The sequence below is a fragment of the Equus quagga genome, chromosome 6, assembly GCF_021613505.1.
Source record: "Equus quagga isolate Etosha38 chromosome 6, UCLA_HA_Equagga_1.0, whole genome shotgun sequence".
NCBI classification, from domain to species: Eukaryota; Metazoa; Chordata; class Mammalia; order Perissodactyla; family Equidae; genus Equus; species Equus quagga.
The window spans coordinates 65,583,789-65,601,899 of record NC_060272.1 but is presented as its reverse complement, the minus strand read 5'-3'; the positions used below and the strand labels follow the sequence as shown (position 1 = coordinate 65,601,899).

The 18,111-nt window shown below is 36.7% G+C and overlaps 1 protein-coding gene across 4 annotated transcripts in view; it reads right to left on the bottom strand.

The window, feature by feature from the left end:
- Positions 1–17,872, bottom strand: part of TRPC4 (transient receptor potential cation channel subfamily C member 4) — a 206,894-nt gene extending 189,022 nt beyond the window's left edge. For 2 of the 4 annotated variants that reach the window (XM_046663666.1, XM_046663669.1), the window contains exons 1-2: positions 16,262–17,163; positions 11,097–11,168 (exon numbers count right to left, since the gene is read on the bottom strand). The gene's annotated coding sequence lies outside the window, so the exon portion shown is untranslated. Of the gene's footprint in view, positions 1–11,096; positions 11,169–16,261; positions 17,164–17,504 lie in introns of those variants that run through there. The other 2 variants (XM_046663667.1, XM_046663668.1) reach the window with 2 other exon arrangements.
- Positions 17,873–18,111: the final 239 nt, after the last annotated feature.

Sequence of the window (18,111 nt, the reverse complement as noted above, 5' to 3'; positions counted from 1 at the left end):
TCAAGTATTGGGCTGGAAATCTATTTCCTTCTCTACAAATTAAGAGTCATTCCTAAGGGAAACTTTTATGCACAAATAATTAATTTACCTTGTATCTGGACTTCAAGACAGACCCACTTAATACTAATCACCACAAAAGCAAAAATTTTGTATCAGTGGTTTGAGGTGATGCATTGTAAATACTTCTGAAATAATACAAAATAAAATAAAAAAAATAGTTGACAGTGTGCTTAAGTATATATGATGATAGGTAATTTATAGAGGATCATAATAAGCAAGCGTGCATTTAATCAAGAATATACAAGAAAAATTTTTATCTTATGCTAAACCTGTATGTCAAGAGAAATACGAATAGCCTAGGATGAGCCAATAGATAGGCAAAGGAGGATTGAGATACCCATCTACAGACCACTATAACCAGAAGCAAGAGATGAAGGCAATAAACTGGTTTTCTTTTCTGTGAGAATTTGGGCAAATCACTTGTTTTGTCTATGCCTTATTTTTTTTCTTTCTAAAAATAAAAAGTGATATGAAGGAAAAAATTTAATATGTTGCATTTCATCAAAATTAAAATATTTGCTTTGCAAATGATCCTGTTAAGATGAAATGATAAGCTACAGACTTGAAGAAACTTGCAAACCACATCTAATAAATGCCTAGTATATAAAGTATTCTCAAACCTCTATGAAAAACAGAAACAAAAATGAAAAACCATTAGATAATGTGCAAAAGACAGGAAGAACCATTCCACGGAAGACAATAGGCAGATGCAAACAAACACATAAAAAGATGTTTAACGTCATTAACCACCGGAGAAATGCAAATTAATATCACCATGAGATAGCACTACTAGAAGAATGGCTAGAATGAAATAAAGAAAGGAATGACACTAAAGTAAGGATGTTACCTTATCCTGTTATTACATCCTTACATGGTAAGGATGTGGAGAAACTGGATCGTTCATTCATTGCTAGTAGAAATGTAAGGTGGGACAGTCACTCTGGAAAATAGTTTATCAGCTTCTTAATAAACTAAACATGCAACTAAAATATGACTCAAAATTACACTCTGGGCACATAGCCCAGAAAAATGAAGAGATATGTTCACGTAAAAATCTGTACAGAAATGTTCACAGCAGCATTATTGGTAAAGGCAAAAACCTGGAAATAACCCAGGTGTCCTTCAATGGGTAAAAGGTTAAACAATGTCCAGTTCATCTACACCATAGAATACTATTCATCAATGAAAAGGAACAAAGTATTGATACACACAACTCAGGGGCATTATACTGAGTAAAATAAGTCTATCTCAAAAGGTCAAATATGGCGTGATTTCAATTATATTACATTCTCAAAATGACAAAATTATAGTGATGGAAAACAAATGAATGGTTCTAGGGGTTAGAGACGGTGTCTATCAAAGAAAAAAAGAACACAAGTAAAAGTATAAATCAAGAAGCAGACTTTGGACCAACCATGTTTAAAATATACTTGAAAAGGGAAAGATAAAGATTTGGTGATTCTTCCTGAAACTGACTTTGATAAACAAGAATAAGAAATGAAAAGGAAGGAATGAGGACATTGTATTTTTCCAGACATTGCACAATTGGATTTAAATTCAGTCCTTAAAAAGTTAATACTTTACCAAGCACTATAAAATCTTAAAAGGTTCAGAAACATGGTATCATACATGCTAAGACTGACACACAGGAAAACTTGAAGCTGCTCGTTAATTTATACAAGTACACTGAAAAAATGCCTCAGATTTCCAACTTGCACTTTCAGCATAATTGTTAAAAGACTTCGTTGTGGAATTTGTCAGGTTCGGGTTTATTCAAGGGCTATATTGCATACTAATTATGTGGCCTGGGAAAGCTATTTAATCATTCTAAGCCTTTAGCTTCTCCATCTGTAAAATGGGGATGGTGATAGTTGTCATGAGGCTAACAATATAAGGTAATGCAAGCAAACCAATCAGCTTGGGGCCTGCCATAGACTAGTCACTCATTAAATGTTAAGTTGTGTTACTTTGCTATTATTTTCAAAAGAAAGTTGGAAAATTTCATTCTAGCCACTATCAGAGCACCTTAAACTTCTCATACCCTTAGCTGACTGAAGTCCCAGCATCATTAAAAACTAGCTAGTTATTTAGCATGATAATTGTGTATTTGGAGGATTGCAATGTGACTGAAAGGTCCAATACAGTACCACAAAGCAAGAGATGAGAAGAATATTTGAAGAACATTATATTAGGTGGGTAACTCTTCACAAAACACTCAAAGTATTTGCTTTTACAGATCAGTGGAATAGAAATTAGAGGAATCTCTGGGTTGGGTTTGAGAGGCCCCAAATAGCTGCTCTTTCTTCAAGGATTGTCGTGAGTTTAGCTTATAACCCTAAAGTCCTCCAGATGGCACCCCACAATTTTGAGGGAAGACTGGTTACTTCCCTCCAGAGGTACCAGAAGATTGGCTGAAGTCCCATCGCAGCCCATTGCAAGGCCTTAGATTCCCACAGTTAGATGAAATCTATGGGCTTCCTGGGTAGGAAACTCAGAGTGTAGCTATGGTGGCCCAGGTCACTGACAGGAAGGTAGCTCAGGGAGGAAGTGAGATCCTGGATCATTATGTCTTCCAGCTTGTTTACGTGTTGTCTCAACTGATATGAAAACTGTGTATCATCCACACCATGGAATACTACTAAGAAATAAAAAGAACAAGCTATTGATACATACAACGGCTTGGATGAATCCCAAGGTTGGTGCCAACTCGTTCCACTGGAAGAGAAGTCTGGCTTTAGGATGGGTTCTCCTGAAGCTCAGAGATGGTGTACTTGCTGTTGACCATGAGATGAACTCCTTTCCGTGGTGGTACATATAGTCTTGAGGACCATGGTCACAACTATGGCATTAGATTTTGGGCTGAGGGACAGGTTAGGAATGTCAGCCCACAGACAAATGTGGATCTCCCTTCTGAGACACAATCAACCAGCAGTGAGTCTAGAATTTAATCTAACTCCTCCCTACCTTCTGAGGAAATCTCAGTGCTCCTTCACTCAGGCCATCCACCAGTGCCTCACTGTACTTCAAGGCAATATTAAACCGGAAGGGGTAAGACAGATTCTCCAGCCACCAAAGTTTCAGCACTGACAACTTAACTCTCAACTTGTCAGGCTGGAGCTGAGCCCATGCTGTGTTTGAATCCAATCATGGTCAAGTCTGTACTGGGAAGACAACATTCCCTTCATCCATTCCTGTATCTCTTTTGCACAGATTAAAACTATGATTCATAAAAAAAGACATATAATGCACACCTTAGGGTAAACAAGGTCTGATCTGGATCATATAAAAACAGCTAGCAGATATGTTAATCATATGCTGGAATGATACTGATGGTAAAATCAGAGATGATGCCTCATATGCAACTTTGGATAATATCTTGGATATGATCTGGTGTAATATAGTGTTGGGCACATCTGCAGACCATGTTTAAGAAATATTTTATATCAGGCCTTAGGCAATCTTAGCAATAACAGTTATAGCTGTAACACAAACAGCAGTGAGCAATAGCACTTATCTATCCTTTTAGAATGAACTTTGAGTGGAAGAAATGAAGATTGCCCAGAAAACCAGAGGCCTGAAAAAAATCTCACCTCAGTGACAGAGAGGTCAAATTGCTACTGCATTATATTGTCTCTACTTTTTGTTCAGTTAATAGTGTGTTTGCTATTCAATAAGAAAGAGGTATTAGTCAGAACTTCATTACAACTGATTTGTGCCACATTAATATGGTTTTATTTAGAATTTATTATTTTATACAAAATAGCTTTAAAATGGTTGTTTAGTTTCTAATGTCAAAGACTTGGTAATTTTGCAAGAATAATGTTACCTGTGTGCTAATAAAAAATAATCAGGTTAAAGATTCCAAAACTCCTTTGTGATTGCTGTATTTATCTCTCTGTGGGTATAATCATGTATCCATACTGTACCATATGAGTATAATTTCTTTCTTTTAAAATTTTGACTAAATTTTTCAAATTTAGTCAAATTTAAATTCAAAATATAAAAGGAGAAGTACTTATGCTTCTGACTATGATAGAATGGCATGTAGTGGACTAACATTCTTTCTGATAACATTTAGAACAGCTGGGTAAATATAAATAAACAAGCAAATAAACAAATCTTGTCTAAAGAAGAGCTGCAGAGCTAACTAGGACTTGAGGAGCCAAGATCCTGGATGGAGAGAAGCCACAAGAGATGAATTGACCTTCTACAAACCATGTTTCCTCTCAAGGAATTTACCAAGGTAACCAAACGCAAGGTTCTCATGTCCTGGTAAGAAGGGAGACAGACGGAAGCGAGTCTCACACTCAGCAGGTCTTCTCTCAAGGCATTTGTTAAAATCTTAAGCTTTACAGGAAAATAAGTAAGACTCTTATCAGAAGGATGCTGAAAATCAGAGGACAGTATTCTTCGATCTCACAAAAATGCAGCAGTGAAATTCATTATTCAGGAACTTAGAGAAGTGGACTTATTAAATAGCCAAGGTTCTCAGACCCAAGAGTCCTATAACATAATAACAGGGGTTAATCAGGCGTTCTCGGAGCCTTGCAAAGTCTGAAAATTAGCATCTCAGCAGCTCACTTTGTGACTGGATTAAGATGTCTACACCCATTCTATCTGCCTGCCAGAAGACAGGGGGTATCCTCTCTGAGAGAGGGTGGTAAAGCTTCTACAATTTTTGATACACATTTGTCATCTTTAAATAAAAAAGCATGAGGCATTCCAAGAAAAAATTAAGAAAAACAGACCAACACATAACCCTGTTATTGGAGTTATCAGCCTCAGGCTTTAAACTAAATGAGCTAATCAACAATATTCAGAAATTAGATGGAAAAATGGAAAATTTTATGAGAGATATAAAATCTATAGAAAAGAATTAAAACACTAAAGGTGAAAAATGTAAGAATTGAAATTAACAACTTAATAAATGATTTTAACACCAGATAGGACATGGTAAAAAAAAAAAAAAGGAGGATTCATGAATGGGAAATAAGGTAGCAAAAAATATCCAGATTACAGCACAGAGAGCAAAAATAGATGGTAAAGACACTAACAGAAGACTTAAAGGAATGCTAGAAATAGCGCAGAGTACAAAGGTAAAAATGCGTATTTGGAGGCCTTAGGGGGAAAGAAAGGAAGGTGTAAGACTATACCTGAAGAGGGAATGACCAAGAATTTTCCAAAATTGATGAAAGATACCAAGCCGTATCTAAGAAATGCTCTAAATGTTAAGCAGTAAAAATCCAAGATATCACCTACATACACTATTGTAAAATTCCTAAATGGACTAACAGAAAACATAAAAGCAACCAAAAATAAAGAACGTTATGCAATAATCAAAGGTTCAATAATCAGATTAATGTCTGACTTCTCAAAAGAAATGATGGAAGTCAAAAGTCAATTTAGCTGCATATTTAAAGTACAGTAGGGGGTTGCTTAATGACGGGAATATGTTCTGAGAAAGTCGTTATTAGGCAATTTTGTTGCTGCGTGAACATGATAAAATGTACTGAAAGGGAACAAAATTTACCACCCCAAAATGTGTCTCTTTAAAATGAGGATTATTTTAGGTTGATTATTTTTAAGACGCAAAAGATTCAGAAAGTTTTTCTTGTTACCTCCCCTTTAACTGCCTAAAAGAATTTGGATAAAAATACTTGTCTCAGGAAGTGAGCCACCACCTTAGAATAACATGAACTAGATGGGAGACAAGGAGGAACCTAGAAAAGCCTGTTTACTGGGCTCCTCCCTGTATTCTTCTGTTTCTCTGTGGCCAAACACTTGTTTTCCAAACATTTGCTACTTTTCACCTACCTGTGAATCGCCTTCCTTCCCTTTGAAGTCCCTGACTCTCCCCATCCCTAACATCTTCTTTTGTCTTTAGCTGAGGATGCTATTTAAGGTGAGGGCTTTGGCCATTTTGGCCAGTTACTCAGTTTTCTTGGGTTTCTCTCACTGTATACATGTTATTAAATTTTTCTTTGTTTTTCTCCTGTTAATCTGTCCCACATCAATTTAATTCTTAGACCAGCCAGAAAAACCTAGAGGGGTAGAGGAAAATTTCTTCCTCCTCTACAGTACTTACACAAACCTAGATGTTATAGCCCTCTACACACTCAGACTACATGGTACTAATCATATGGGACAACCATCATTTATGCAGTACCTAGTTGATCAAAATGTTGCTATGTAGCGCGACTGTACTGAAAGAAAATAATTTTCCATCTAGAATACACTAACCAATGAAACTGGCTTTAAAAGTGAGGGGAAAAAGAAAACATTTTCAATCAAACAAAAACTGAGAAAATTCATTGCCAAAATACTGACACTAAACATACTAAAGAGAACTCTTGGTTGCCCACAGAGACATGGTAGTACTAGAAGGATTAGAGGCCATCTAGAAGCAGCAAATGTAGTATCTGCAATTATAAAAATTAAAAAAACTAAAGTAGAAAGTACAACAGGTTTATAGTTGTTCTTGAAAACCATTAAAAATTAAATCTATCCAGCAAGTCCACTCCCCCTTAAATTTATGTGTGTCAGTGTATATAAAGTTTTATTTTTTTAAAGATAAACATACTATCCCTCAAATTTACTTCAACCTACTCTAGCATAAGAAATAACGACAACAATAGCTCATCAAAAGTCAGATAAATATTTTGATTGGTTGGTCTTATGTTTATATTTCAAATAATTTACAAACTCTTCCAAAGAACTTGCAAGAATTTTAGGAAAAGAAACTGAAAGTATTTGTTGCATTAATTAAAATTAAAATGTTAGACTCCTTTTAAAATAAACAATTAGCTATGATTAATAGATCAATAATATATCTTAAGTATTTTGCCATTTCAGATAAGACATTTGAAAATCTCCATTTAGTGGGTAGTTTTAGGATTTATCCTTATGATCGTAGTGAGCATTCATTTTAGTATAAAACACAAAAATGGCTAGAAGTCCCAGCACCAACCATATAATGATTTTCTCCTCCCAATGGAGCAGAGAGTACAATTGATCATTTTTCTTAAACACAATGCATTAAATTCATTGTTCCCATCCTTGTGCACCATTGGAGAATGTAACAATATGAAATTTAGTTTCTTAAAATCCTTTGCTAAGCCCTTCTTGATATGAAATTTTCTTAAATATATTAGGAAGAAACTTCTAACCTAAAGAAAAGAAACTAGTAATAATGTTTCACCAGAAGTCATACTTCAATAAAGGCTACAATTGAATTTCACCATGAACACAGGATGTTACCACAATTTTATAAATGTTCATAAAAATAAATGTTCATCATACTTTCCATCTACATATGGAAGTACTCTGGTCTGGTTGAGGCAGCATTTATATATGGCAACGCTGTGTCATAAGCCTCCAGTCTATGAGGGAGGAGCCTTAAATCCAGGACCAACTAGACAACTGAAGATGCCCATCTGTAGGTAGAAGAGTGATGGAGTGCAAGCAATAGATATTACTAAATGTTGCACTGGAAATGAACCAAAGGTTCTATGAAACCTTGTGAGTGTCAGTGTTTTTGGTATACTTGTATATCCATTTCATTATGATTAATATAATCAAAGTAAACCCTGGCAGACCCTGAAATATTTCTAAAAGCTATTGAATACCAATGTATTTTATGAGTAGAGATTCTCTTTAACTATATTAAATATTTGACCCATAATCCTTGTATATTTTCATAGATGAGAAGATCTTATTCTAACTCTTAAGACCAATAGCATTATAAGAATATAGCTCAGCTTTCAGCTAACTTTCTTTAAATAAACTGAAACGAGTCAAGGTTATATGCTTCAAACATATCTAGGTTATTCAACAATGGATCATTTTAAATACTCAGTTTGTTTACTTCTTAATCAAGTTGTGTCCTGCCTCTACTTTTACTTTGTAGATATTTACATTTAAAAACATCAAAGGCTAAAATATTATAGTATAAAACAGATCTTCTGCATTTTGTGTTGCCAAAAATTATTACCATTAACTATTAATTTAAAAAGGGGCAATTTTCAAATTTAATCATACCCAATATATCAATTACAGCAATGTAATAACTTATAAAAAAGTATTTAAGCATATTAGAAAGTTCTGGTTTTAGTGGCTCACTACTAAGTACAACAGAATAGAAAGCAGTCTTTGTTCTTCAACTTCAAGTTGTTGATATTTCATATATTGGGAAAATTCTTTATCCTAAGTACTATTATAATGAAATGTTTTCTCATTAAAACTTCTTTTATTCATGAAAGGGCAAAATCATTTGCTGGTTCGCTTTGTTCCAAGAACGTGCTGGAGTGCTAAATGAAAATATGCAGTTCAGCTCTCTAAGTAGCTTGCACATTACAAACCAAAATGTTAAGCTGTGAGGTTAAAATGAACTAGATAAGCAAAGAAGTCTTTTCCCTCTGCCAACATTTCTTTTTATACAGCACATACAGAGGGACATATCTTTTTCTTTTTCAGAGACAAAGCTATTTAATATCCTACGGAGTAATAGTAACCCTAATATGTGACTGTTCTTTAAAAATATTTCTTTCTCCTTAATTGTAGAGGCTCTCAGAGGCTTAGAGGTAGGCATTCTGATTATTTCATACGCTGACTCGCAGAAAGCAAAGTTCTGACAAAGAGGGTAGTCCTAGGAATGTAGGTCCCAGAATGATTGTTAAAAGATTAAGGTAGCTAGTTGGGTTCCTTTTTTGTTCCCAATATTTAAGACAATGAGAAAGATGGCCTTTGCTAGGTCATCAATCCGTTCTCAGCTGTAGACAGAAGAGCTCACTAGAAAACACGAACAGTGGTTACTGAAAACTCCAAGATGACTCTAGGATGAATCCACCCCTCCAAGCATATCTTGAGGCAAGGTCCTCTATGTCTCAAGGCAAAGCAGTGGGGGGTGAGGATCCAAGTCACTCCATCCCCAGCTCTAAACCTGGCTTCTTTTCTTAGGTTTGCTTCATTGGTTCCAGGGGATTTTGGGCAACATGTAGCTGTCTCACCTCAAATCCATCAAGACTCTGGAAGACAACTTTTATCTCCTAATATACGCCGCCTTTGAACAATAATTTACTAATATTTATATAGAAAAGGAAAGCATCATGTTTAACAGTGTCAAGGATGATTTTTAAATTTAACATAGATTTACAGTTGGAAAACCCAAGTCTCACTCATAGGAAACAGTAATCGGAGACAAGGACGGTGCATTAGGATTTCTTCTAACGTAACCCAGTGTTATTTTTTTATTTCCAAACATAGGCTATATCTATTTTAATACAATTTGTGTTATTTCCTTAATAAGTTCTCTATTTCAGTGAGAAAGTATCAGGAGACAATAAACAGTAAGACATCTGTAAGATAATATGGGATACTGGAACGTGCTAATAAGAGGTTTATGAGAATCCCTTGTTGAAATCTTCAAGAAAAAGGAAAGTATTTGCCTGTCTGTACTCTTCAGGTCTAGAAGAGTGACTGTCATGCACTAAATGAGCCCCTAATAAAGCTTTCTATACGTGTGTGTGTGTGTATATATATATATATATATATATATATATATATATTATGTTATATATGTGACAAAGAATCATTTAGTAAGACTTGAGAGTCTTGTTTAAAAACAGGCTTTTGAATTAGATGATCTTCCAAGTCATCCATTACATATCTAGCCGTTCTACAGAGACACTGCTACATTGGCAAATAACTTCCATTGTCTTTTATGGGCTACTCTACGCTCTTTGCTAACAATTTGTATCTCACTTTCTCTGATAATTCCTCTGTAGGCATTACCTTAAGAGATTATCACCCAGGAGCAGTCTCCCATCCTTTCATTATTGCTTACACAGCAATCTATGTATATACTTATATGAGGCTAGATGAAATTAAACAAGGCCCAACTGTGCTTTTCAAACTACAACCACAATAGAAGGCAATTTATTTAAAGTGTAGCCTTCAGTGTGATCTTCAGGGTGTGCAGCTTCACTCCACTTAGCATGAAAAAGATCTTTACATAAAATGATACTCATCCTGTCACGAAAACTTGGGACAATGGTATATAAAGCATTGTCCCTTCAGATTCTCCATTCTTCACTCATTCTCCATTCATTCACTTCACTACACATCATGCCTGTCCTCTCATCCCTGCATTGTGTTTTTGGGCATTCATATTGGTATGTGCCCAGTTACTTGAAAGAACAGCATATTAAAATAAAAGAGTTGAGCATACTGGCTGACAACAGATCAATCATCCATGCATTAATTTATTGCATTCATATATTCAAAAAGTATACATTGAACACTATACTAATTCTATGAAAATAAAAATTATAACTCAACGTGCTACAAACTACGATCCTGGTAGGCACAGGATACCAGCTTACACAGTTGTGTTGTTTTTCCACAATCATTTAGAGGTAAAATACATAAAAATATAGTAGAATATCTGAACGCTTTTCCTAAACCTTGATTTGTAACAATTCCACTCTCAATGAAGTAGAATGAAAGGACCAAAAAAAAAAACAGTTCGTGTTACCTACAACTGGACACCATGTACTGTCAAGTCTTTGAGGTGACATCTCAAATTAATTTACCAAATAGAATCACTCCAAAGAAGTCTCTGGCTTTCTCTAGTTCACCTTAGAAATACTTGTATGTGTCCTCTTTCAACCCTAACCACACTTCTCACAGTGTAATGAAACAAAAACTCTCCCTTAAGAATTTCATCACAGCACCATTCAAAGTAAAATACATTAATAATTGGTTATATAAATCCTGCGAAAATGAGCACTAAGGAGTAACTAGTTGAGTGGAAGTTACATTCATTGAATAACTGTGGGTTAATTATTTTTAGAACGTAGGAAATAATATAGTACTCAATATATCACATAAGTGTAATACTATTATAGCTGGCTTCATTATATAGATAAATATGCTCAAAATTCAGACAACTAAGGTATTACAAAACAGCAAAATAAATTAATTATGCCCAATTACAAACGCATAATATTTACGACGATCTAATTCAGTTAAAAACTCACACATTTTTTGAGCATCCTCTGGGTTTCTTAAAGGAGTTTACTGTCTAGTTCAGGAGACAGACCTCTACCCACCTGCAAGGCAGAATATAACAAGGTTTGCTTGTATTTATATTTCAACACCTGGAGACAGGAAGGAAACTTTCAAGGAGACAGTAACATTGAGCTAGGCTTTAGTGCTTGGGGAACATTTTGACAGGAAGCAATAAAGTAAAAGCTGTTCTATACAGAGGGAGCTTTACCAGGAAACGCAAAGATGAAGAGCTTACTCGTGTCATCCATCTATTTATCCAATTAGTCACTTACTAATAGTCAACAAATATCTACTAAATGGATGCCACTTCAGTGCCAATTTTCGTAATGGCATTACATGTATTTAAAGAAACTACTTCTTTAACTTCAGTGTTAATAGGTCTTTGAACATAATCACATCCGTTTTAACTTCAGGTATGTTTTTAAAAAACCACAGAAAAGTTCTTACAATGTGCTGCCAGCTGATAGATGTCTTCTGGGATTTATGAATGAGAACTCCCTTTGTTATGTATCAAGGGATGTCAAAAATAATCAGGCAATTAATATTTCACATAAAATGAAGACAAAACACTTGTCTAGAAATTTTATGTAACATTGATAAGATGCCATATATAACTAACGTCTTAACATGACTGCTTCTTCTATGAAGACATTTTATTAATAGTCTACAGATGCTCTAACATTTTGAATGAGAACTTTTTATTTAGAAATTATAATCTCATGACTATTTAAAGAAAAATTTATAACCTTGAATTTTATCCATGAAACTAAACCCTTTTCCTCTTTCCACACATATTACATTTATATTCAAGAGTAAAAAAAGAAATCATTTTGAGAACAACCTGCTTGAGGTGAGTAGTGTATCTCTTGCTTGGCTTCAAAACTGATGGAGGTTTAGTCAACAGAATATTGTTTCCAATTTTAGCCTCATAATGGGGTTGTCTATGCCCCAATGTTACATCATTTGAAAAATTAATTAAATAAATAGCTGTAAGAATCCAGTGAATTTATGAATCTTGTTAAAAGATTACTAATTTTATTTTAGAAACCATAAGAATTAAGTAAAAAGAATACAGGCTTTAGAATCAAGTAGACACGGGTTCAAGTCCTCACTCTACCACAAAGCAGCTTTGTGACTTTTTAGAAATTTAATCTTTTCAGACTCTTTAAAAGGTGGTAATAATTCTTCGGTTTTAAGCTAGATGTGAAGATAAACATGAGAAAAAGTTTACTTTTTTAAAAAACTTATATGTCCATAGCATAGTGCCTGGCATACATTAAGTATCCATAAATATTGCCCCTTTTTCCTCTTTTCCTTTTTTCATGATAGTTTGTTTTTCCGTCTTAAATAAATTTTAGTTCTTGATGGTATTTGTTCAAGGAAACTATTTATGGTGACTTTTTCAACATATTTCAAAAATATAACAGCAAACTACAAGCAGAATGTAATGAATGCATATCTGATTCATTTCATTGCACTTGCCATTTCTTAAAAAGAATGCAGTGTGTTAGATAAAGCTATCAAGGCATTTTTTAAATTAATGTTTTAATTAACATTTATAATTTTATGTGTAAAACTATACCCATGTGTCAGCTGTTGCCTCTTAAGCAGCCATTACTCTATGAACTGCTGTATTTCAGAGGAAACGTTTTTTAAGGGAGACAAAACACACGCTAATATTAATGGAATATCATCTACAGTTTAGTTACAGGAGCAGATCAAGTAGTGAAGCTGTTATCTCTCTTTCATATCCTATTTAAGTGAAACCGAAGTTTCAGAAGGATCATTGAGATTTTTAAAAAATGTAAATAGATTTCATTTATTGAATAGTTCACAGAACAATGTAGTTGTAAATTGATGTATTTTCAATGTACGTGTCTTTAATTTTCAGTTTCATAAATAAGTAGCTTCTTTTCCTAAATGTATTTTTTATCACAGAGTTATTTTGGTAGTACAATGTTCTCAGAGATTAGGCCTATTTTTATGCTGGTTAAAAAGATATAGCCATGATATTATATCCCTAATCAAAACATTCTTGAATCTCTTAAAATATTGAGGTCCCAGTGCATCTGAGAGGATTAGAACTAGAAAACATGAGAGGAAAGGTAGTTCTAAAGCAAGTTTTCATCACAACTAGATAGAAGAAAATGTCCAATGGAAGTCGGGTTGAACTAGTCAGTTTTAATGTTTATTGGTGGGGAGTGATGGAGCATAAATTAGGTTAAAAGCCAAGATTTTTATTTTGAGTTGTCTCCTCAATCTCATTTTCAATAAGAACTCAAATGCTTATGGTGGGTTTTCCACAGATATTAAGTAGGTGAATAACACAGGTTTCAATTTAGCCCAGACAATCCAATGTGGAAAGTCAAGATGCACATTAGAAGCTGATCTCATAAAATGTTTAGCAATGACGATATTGGAAAAGGAAAATTTAATTTATTATAATCCCCTTCACCTATCTCATTTTCAACAATAAAACAATCACATTTTCATAAAAATATATTCAGTCCACAGTTTGACTGTCCTAGCTACTCTTTAGCACTTCTCATATATATAACTTTATTTGCAAAGTCCTTTATCTCTTTGAGCACTGATATTCAGATATTAACTATTGTACTAATATGTGCATATATTTATTTTTGTTCCAATATATGAATTAATTTGAAATGGTAGATTATTTTAGTTTTCAGCTGCTAAATGTAATGTTGATAACTTGAGTTGCCATAAATTATCCTGGCAATTAAACATGCAGGTACAAAAATGTAACAATATTTTAAACAATATGTTTGTGAAAGTAAGTTTTAATTCAGTAGGGTTAATTAGCATATCCTAAAGGCTATTATAATACTTTCATAGAAATTTAATCATGTTTATAATAGGGTTTAAGTTTACAAGTTTAAATTTGTGTACTAAACAAAATATTCAAATTTCCCCTAATCAGAATAAATAAAAGCAACATTCTGGTGTTTCCTATTTATGTAAAGTATAAATTAATTAAGGTTATCTTACATGGAAAGTTATTTGTTCTCTTACTATTTTAATAACCAAAGTGGCCACAAAATTTATACAGAACTTTAATTTTCTTATGGTTTTCTCTGTGCATTTTGGATTTGACCTTCCAGGAATACCAGCAACAGAGAAATAAACAGTATGAAAGTTACAAAATTTTAGCTCTTATAAGTAGTAATAGAAATCTATTCCCAAACCTCATATCTTTGAGAACCACCACTAAGTAATTAAACTGAAACTTATTTTCAAGATCAGAGATTTTCAGACACACTGTTAATATTTGACAGGTTTTACTAAAGAGACATGTCTCTTGTATCTGTTGAACTTAGATGCTTTATGCTTTGATGAATGCCCATGTTCCTTTAAGTTCTTAAGAGGAAGAACTTTTCTAAATTTGCAATTACGAGTCTTCTCACTATGCCTTATTTAAACTGTTTATCTATCTATCTACTCATTCAGTGAATAGTAAGCAGCTCTTAGGTATCAATCTCATCAACCTGTTAGTGTGTATTTTTCTTTCTGCATAACTTCCTTGGCATAAATCTATCCGCTCTTCACTCCACAACAGCAATAGCAGGCTTAGCCGTGTAGCTGAGCTCTGATTAGAGCTCTATTGAAAGGCTTTCCAGCTCTATGGTCTCTTATTCATAAGTAATGTAAGTGCTTTCTTTCCTTCTACCTGTACTAACTTTTATTAATCCAAGACATTTGCATAAAATACTTAGATAAAGCCTATTAACGTCTACTGATGTGCTGATTTGCATTAACTGCATTAATTCATAAATCTAGTTTTTAAAGTGCTTCTTTAACAATGTCTTACTGAATTTTGATTCTAATATCCAAAGTACTAGATATCTCTATACCTTACTGATTTTTTTGCCTTAAACACTCAAGGGGGAATGTTTCCTGGTCTACTGACCAGGTGAATAGAAATGGGTAACACAAATGTAAGTTTAAATAGCAAACCATAACACGGTAATGATGATTTCATTCTTTTAACATATCCACCCACTCTTACTCTCGCTGTTTAATTCAGTTTTACTTAAAAATAAAAATAAAAAACTTCACTTAACCTTTTTTCTTAAATAATTTGTAATATGTTTTGTTTGTGATTACCATGATAGGAAAGCCAGAAATTATATGAGACCTGAAAGTTTTTTTTTTTCAGTTTTACAAGTCTGTTCTAAATGTGTTTTTAATAAAACAAGTAAACCTTGCTTCCACCCCTCCTTCCACTCTTCTGGCTTGGAGCTTACTCAGTAAGCTACCTGCTGCATTTTATAGCTGCAGAATTTAACCGGGAAGGGCTCCTCTAAGAAACCATGTGAACAGGGATGCACCATAGTGGACACAACAGAGTAAATACAGACAAGAACAGAACTCCTTTTCTCAGTCTCCTCCAAACCCCCCATCCCCTTCCAGTATTCTCAGTCACAAAAGCCAGCTGAGTCCACAGCTGGGATAACAAGTTGTGTTATGAATTTCAGTGATTTCCCCAAGTAGCAAACAGGGGTCATTGGCTTAATTGGAATTTCAGTTGCCAAGCTAACTAGGAATCCCTAGCCTGGGTCCAGCAACAGAGATAAAAATGTTTCTGTTTCCTGATAGAGAATGAAAATGACGCAAAGTGTAATTGATCGGCAGGATATTGATCATTAACCTCCCTTCATTCCCCCAGTTTAGGTACCAGAGAGTCGAGGGCTCATTTATGTACTCCCAGGGGCCACTAAGATCTCCATTTTCCCCAAATGCATAAAAGGCTAAAAACAGCCTTTCTCCTCAGCACCACGGCGTGGCTGCAGCTGCTTTGTTTACCATATAAGTCACACCGGGGGTTCACTCCTCGCCCTCTCCCCTGCTTTAAAGCCCGGTGCGGTGAGAGGCTGAGAAGCATCCTCCAACTCCCGCTCAGCCCGGGTCAACCACAGAAAGCTTCACAAATCGGTTCCGAGCCTTAAAGAGAAACCATGCAGCTGGAGCCTTTTGAACTCCTAACCTCCAGGGATGTCCGCCTCCCAAGAGGGATCGGGCTTCCCAGGCAGCTTGAGAAACTTAACCGAGATCTCAGAAAGGAGGCGAGGTGCAGCTCCGGTCAAGTGGAGCTCTGAGGCGACACCCTCTTTACCTGGAAAGTTGCAATCTTCTGGCTGGAGAGGGATCGATCCGAGGACGGGCGGCACGGGTGCTACGCCGGGTGAGAGCACGTCCGGCAAATTCCAATGGGATTTCCTTAGTCGTTGCCGAGTTTTGGAGCATTCCAAGGAAAACGCACGAAGCTGGAGCCCACGCAGCTGGCACCGAACTGGGCGGAGTGAGGATCCTCTGAGAACGATGCCATGGGAGGCGGGGGAGGGGAGGCTCTGGAGGAGGAGGTGAGCGCCAGGGGAGGAGAACCTCGCCCACCCCCGCCCCCACTGATCCCTCGGGGTAAAGTTAACGTTCTCACGGCTGACAGCGCTGAGCCCAGAGGAGGGCACCTCGCCTTCCGTCCCGGGCGGCTGCCTGACTCAGGGTCTGCCCAGTCCCTGCTCAGAAGGGACAGCTGTGAAGATGCGCGTCCCACGCACCGCTCTGCGCGGCGGTGGATGGAGGGGACCCGCGCGCGGGCAGGTCTCCGACTCGGCTGCCTGGGATTAACCTCCGCTGCTCTGGGCCAACTGCTTGAGGTCAGCCAGTTGGGCAGGCAAGCTGACCACAAGCCAGCCCTCCTCTGGCCACGTCGGTGGCCGGAACGCACTCTGCGGTCCTGGATGTACGCCAGACACACCTCCAGGCTTCGGGCGGGCTCTGCAGGTTGTCCGACTTCAGTTCGCGTCAGGACCGGCTTCTGAACGCCCTGCTCCCATCCCAGTAAACCAGCACCCAGGCGGCAGGTCGCCAGACTTGAAAAAAGTAACCCCCACCCCCACGCCGTAACTCTCAAAGCTTCTCCCACTCCGGCTCCTCTGGGCTCCCAGCACCCCCTCTGCCGTCCTCAAGGTGTCAGACTTCCCCTGCAAGAGCAGGAGTGTGCCTCTTGCCACTAGTGTCAACAGTCGAGACAGTCGCGATGAATAAATGATGAGGCACAGCGTTCCACTCACCCCCACCCTACTTGGTCTTTCCAACAGGCATAGGAAATCAGTAAGTTTCCGAAGATTAAATAAAATTCAAAAGGCGCACGAGCCTAGAAGCGCGAGATTCCATGGCTTCGGGGGTGTGTGAGAGAGAAGTGTGTGTATGCGTGTGCGTGAGATGTTCGCATCACTGTACTCAGATTTCAGGACAAAAGTTACCTCTTGGCCACTCTCTTTGCTGCTCACCCAAGAAAATAAGATTAAAATGCAAGGAGGAAAAGATAGGTATTGGCAAAGTTGGCAATCACTTACTTGCTATAACTGCGATGGGGTGACTCCCAGCTCGTCCCTCAGGCAGGCATGGTTGGTCAGGACCCCATGACCTGAGAGTCCATTTGTAACAGAGAGAGCGACGTCCATGCGGAATCTTAGCTAGCGATTACCCGGCCTGAGAGTCTGGGTTTCTCCTTGATTTCCTCTTTTCTGAAAGCCCTGGGGTGAGCCGATGGTCGCTGATCCCTGCTCAGCAGATGCTTGCTCCTGCTTCGCGCTTGTGCAACAGATGAGTGGCAACCCTTTCTCTCTCCCCACCAAGCGTTTTCCACCTCCTGGGAATGAGTGCTGTGTGGACTGTGAGGAGGACCAGGTTCTTCCCAAGGAATATTTCCCAAGGGAGTCAAGGGTAGGCAGCAAGCCTGCACCCACACGTAGCCCTCAAAGGGCAAAATTAAAGAATTTCCTGCTTGGGTTTTTTTTTTTTTTTTCCTCCTTAGTTCAGATGAGTTGAGGATTTTTTTTTTTTTTTTTTGGAGTATTTACATGAGTAAAGAGAATATCGCTGGAGATCACCCACTGTGGTTAGTGCATGCTACTTTTTTGTTTTTTCTTCATTTAAATCACTTTTCTTATTTCTAAAGTT